Genomic DNA, 5,444 nt, shown 5'->3' with positions numbered 1-5,444 from the left:
GTCTTTGAAAATGCAATCAGAATAGCAGAAGCACCCTCACGCCTGTACAGGAGCTCCACTCTCACACATGTGGTAGAGCACTTCTCCAATTCAGTTTCTCATCCGTCAGCAAGCTTGGGGGAGGCRTGAGGGTGCCAGCAGGGGAGAAGGGCTCACAACAATGGAAAAAATCTCGCAGCAGCTGTGAGGAGCTTGTTCTGCAGCGGTATCAGAGAGATCTCATCGTTTCAGACATTTCTGGCACTTTTAGTGACGCAGCATGATTAGTGCATTCTGCTGCCTGTACTAGTTTGCCCAGTCTCAAGTTTACATGCTGTATTTTGAAGACTGCAGTAAATAACATGGCAAATTGCAGATATAATGGCATTTCTGGAAATACTTATAATTATTAAACTTGACTTATTTTTGTAGAGAAACTAATGCTCTAATTTCTTGTGACCAGTTAAAAAGTAATTATTAAAAACAATCTCAGGGAACATATAGCTTAGGTAGCATTTGGTCTTAGCAGCTTTAGTAACCAGGAATCTTCAGTTCTTAAATACACCGAAAATGTAACAACCGTTCTATATATACACAAGCCCAGCTGTGTGACAGAAAATAATTTTAAGAAGCACACTAAGTATTTTGAAGGTCTCCTATCAGTGTTCATCTAWCAAGCTTGATCTTCAGGGACTGGAGCTAGATGTAGGCTTTCAAGCTCCCTATGAGCTCAAATGGGGGAAAAAAAAAAAAAATCTCACAGAAAGCCAAAGTCTTGAACAAAGTAAGCTGAAAGACAGGATATCTTTAAGACTACAGTGACAACTGGCTGGGAACTGTAACATGGATCACTGTGTGCCTGGGGGCAGAAGGAAAGATTTGATGTCACATTTCCATGCAAACATGATCTAAAGTGATGTAAGCAAAGTTACATCTTCTGAGCTCTCATACCAAAATCTGTAATCATCACAGACATTTGCACAGTTGTAAACTGCTTATTAAGATACAATTTTAGTTGTCACAAGTGCACACATATGTTGTCTAATCCAATCAGGTGTGACATTTAAAAAGCAGTATAGTAGCTGGACCTGAACCACAGATATATCTCTTAGGCCCAATTCTCCTGCCTGAAGATGTTCATTGAGGAGTGTAACTAAATGCAGTGGAAACATGTTCTGACATGAATAATTGGGCAAAAAATCCAGTGTTTGGATACAGCAACTGGAATCTCAGATGTATGCAAACTACTCTGACACTGAGCAACAAATAAGAAACAATTCTGCTTATAAAATTGCCATTACTGCATTTTTGCTACATAATGAAGCATTTCTATGTTAAATGACATTTTTCCTATAATCAGAAAAAACTTTCTTCAAAGCTTGCTTGATTGTGCTAAAGTTCATTTTTTCTCTCCCACATTCCTAAATTCTGGTTTAAAAGCAACTCTTTGGTATGGATGCACTGGATGCATCCTTTATTACACTGGTATATCCCTGCTAGCTCTTCCAATAACAACAATATCAATTTTGGAAGTTTCCTCTCTGTTAAATTACTGCCAAGATTTTTTGGCAGTAGTAAAGGAAATTGCTGTGTTTATCTATACCATTTCTATATCAGAAATCTGCCCCCAAAATGTTTATATGATGTTTCTGTCAAACATAAGTCAGATGACAAAGGCCACTGCAAATACCCCAGAATCTGGGAATACAATTTGTTCCCTTAGATAGAAAGACAGTGCAAAATCTGTGAGGCCTATTAATGACAGTTTTTTTTAAATGTCTCCTTCCTGAAAATTACTTCAGGTATATGATAAATGTTTTAAAAATACAGATCCAAGTCACATATTTTGCAGCTTCTGCTGTCTTTCCTCTCTCCTTGTCTCTCAGTTTAGTGAGAAACTTGCTTTCAGGAGATTTATTTATAACACCAGCAGTCAGTTTGCTATTCTGTTGCTACTTTTATACTTTGCTACAAAGTTAAAAAATCTAACTCCATCCAAGGTGCTCCAGTGACAACAGCCATCACCCTTCAGTATTCTGCAGAAGGTCAAAAAGAGTCATATTCTTCTGACAGAGAATTCACAGTGATTTTACTGGAAAGTTACAGTGAATCTCTGTTTAATTAAGATTCTGCATGCTTTAATACACAGGAGCTTTAATTCTTGTAAAGATTCATCTATTAATAAGCAGAAAACTTATGACACTGTCAACAAGTTAGCTCTGACATACAAACCAAGAGCGGCAAATAAGGTAGTGTCCTTTGGTGGAGTCTCACTTTCACAGGAATTGCCTTTAGCCTACAGAGATGTAACACACTAACTAGAGCAAGTCATCGCAACTAATCTCATTTATATCAGATGCAGCTCCAGCAGAATATGTGCCAACACATTTCAAACCTATTTCCCAAAGCTTCTTACTACTAATGCCAGAGGAAAGAAAAATTGACAGTAAATACAATATAAATGCATATGCTTACAGCTATGCACACACACACAGTAGGTTAAATCTTTTCTCTGCAAGCAAGTAATACTATAAGCTAATTACTGCAACAAGTTGCAGGATGCCAGTGCGCTGCAAGCACTGTTCAACAAGTTAAGAAAAAGTTACATTTTTGATTTCCAAGAGGAAGGGTGGTGACCTATAAAGTTGTAAAGGAAACCACTCAACAAGTTTATTTCAATGCCCTTGCTAAAAACAGCTCCCTGGAATTATAGGAGTCTCCTCCTCATCCTGCTCAGAACAATTGGAAAAGTACAGACCATTTAAAATACACTAAATTAATAGATTAAAAAAATAGAATRTATGGAGACAAAAAATAAGAGTTCATTGTTAATGGAATTACTTTGCTTATTTCTCCAATTTCTCTGGTAGTTGCATTTAGATTTATCCAGTGGAAAGAGTGCCTCAAATTAAATAACAGTTACATTTAAAATGGGTTACAGATCCTGAGTAGTCATTCTCTCCCAAAGAGTTTATTTTTCAGTTTATCTTAAATGCATTGGAGACAGGTTTAACTTAAGCCAAAATAAACAGTGATTGCTAGAAGCTTTGGGGTGAACAATAACATTAGCTGGGATTTGAGAAAAATTCATTACATTTTTTTAAAATACATAATCAAGTAGAGTCTGAAATAAGTGCTATATAAGCATTTTGCAAAATACAGGACAAGGATGAAATGTTTTTTATCTTGCTTACTATAATTTCTTCTACAATATATTCATCACAGGTATTTATGTGTAACTGTAGCATCAGCATCCTGCTTAGTCTTTAATGCGGTTATCCTCACTAAACCCAGAACGTCAGAACATACCATTAGCTGCACTTGAGCAAAGAAAGGACACAGCCCAAATCAGAACAGGGAAAAAAAGTCAGCATGTTTGTGTCACATAACAGGGCAGCATACACAGCCCTGGCAGATGCTAATACAGCCCCTTCCCCCTGCCTTTTGTTTGATTCCTCAGTAAATACTCAACTACAAAACCTGGGATACAGCTAGATTAAGACACACACTGTTTTGTGACAGAATAGGAGCTTTAAAAATCTCAGATGTAGACTACTGCCTTCACTAAAGGTCTGCCTTTACCCTCTGCATTTGGGAATGACATTGCTTTTAAGTTATGCAGTTGTAAAGTGTAATTACCAGCGGTATCTTCTGTTCCTCATGCACATGGAAAACTCACAGGAACTGGGACAGGCTCTGTGGCACAGGCACAGACGGAGGCAGGAGGCCGTGGGTCCCCGTATACCACCAAACACAGCGCTGCGCCTTAGTGAGTAACAGCAAGCATGCGAAGGGAATAAATTTAGCAGACGTAAGACTTTCGCAGACACGGAGGGCAAATGTTCCCTCCACAGAACGGATCAGCACAAACCTGACACCATGGTATTAGCCATGAAATCCTTTGCTGCTAATCCAGGTGAGAGATGGGGATTCATTTCCAGCTTCTCCTACTGATCCTTTCTATGTCAGCTTATTCCTGCTTTTCAGAAGGTCCAGAAATTTAGACTAATTAAATTAATTTTTTGGGAAACAGGCTAGTCACAACACAAATCTTTTCCTTATTGCTCAGGTTCCTTCTTAAAATACACAAAAAGAACACACAATTGCGAAGTTCAAAGATAAGAGGCCTTTTATTCATAAAAATCTTGTTTAATTAAATGGCCCTTGGGATATCCTGTTTTAATACTGGAAGTATGAAAGCTAATTCCAAAAAAACAGAAGGAAAATAAAAACCACATGAATCAGAAGTTGCTCTATTATCTTTTCTCCACAGTGAACTGGGAAAGATAGGAAATTTGGGAAAGTTAAACTTATCCAGGAAAATATAAGAGTAATTTCAAAGTAATTCTAAAATAATTTTAAAAAGCATCTATCAAAGCTATGACAGCACAAGGCCAAAGTCAGGTGAATGAACTAACATTCGGCAACCCAATACGTCCTGATTTTAGAAAGCTACAGATACATAATCCTACACCTAAAAGCAATGCAACACTAACTAGGACTTTTAAGTTTATCTATAGTCAAATCAGGGACAGTGCCTTACACTTTGGAAGCCTACCTTTGAATGTTTGTTTCTATTTTGCTTGTTTGTGTACAACTGCCACGATAATGCTGTTTGCTCCTTATATTAAGTCCTGAACTTCAGCACTTTACTCATCAGTCCATAGTTTAAAGGTGAATTTCTCATACCCATGGCTTTTTTCCTCCACAGCTTTTCCACCCCCAAGCATACTCCATTACCCACATGGCTTCCTGCCACCAAAAACAAACAAACAACAAAAAAAATTATGTAGTTTTGACAGATGTGCTTAATTTTATCACAGCCTTTTACAGGTTACATGGACCTCACCATTAGGAATATACAGGGTTCACCAACACCAGATTGTCATTTGGTATTCAATTTGCATGTTACCTTACCAGAAATGTCTCCATTTCTCCCGAGGGGGGATTTAGTTTTACAGGAATTGTCTATTACTCCTGTCCTAGAAACACCACGGTGACAAAGTGGCTCTATTCTGCCTTTTCTCGGGCTTTGCATCCAGAAAAACCAGGAATTGCCCCCGCCTTTAGCAGCAGCTCGGGGGGAGGTCCCGTCACCCCGGACACACCCGGGACAGGCTTTGGGACACTTTCTCCGCACACCTCATGTCACCGTGCGGGACTCAATCCACCCGCCCAGCCTGCTCCAACACAGCCGAACAGCGTTTTTCCACGTCGCTATTCCACGTGGTGAGCAGGGCCAGCACAAGGCTTGGTTTCAGGCACTGACAGACCAAAGTTTTGAAGACCTCTGGAGGCGTTCAGGACTTCCCAGACCCGCGCAGCGGCGGCCCAGAGGCGGCCAGGCAGCGCCGCCCGCCAGGCTGCCGCTTACGACGTGACAAGCAGAAACTGAAACGTCTTTTCCGCTCAACCTCTCCGCATACCCGCCGCCGCTGCCGCCGCGAGGCCGCGCTGCCCGGGCC

The sequence above is a fragment of the Apteryx rowi genome, unplaced genomic scaffold (genome assembly GCF_003343035.1).
Source record: "Apteryx rowi isolate R43461 unplaced genomic scaffold, aptRow1 scaffold_1093, whole genome shotgun sequence".
Lineage (NCBI taxonomy): Eukaryota > Metazoa > Chordata > Aves > Apterygiformes > Apterygidae > Apteryx > Apteryx rowi.
The sequence above is the reverse complement of the archived record's forward strand: the minus strand, read 5'-3'. Positions refer to the sequence as shown.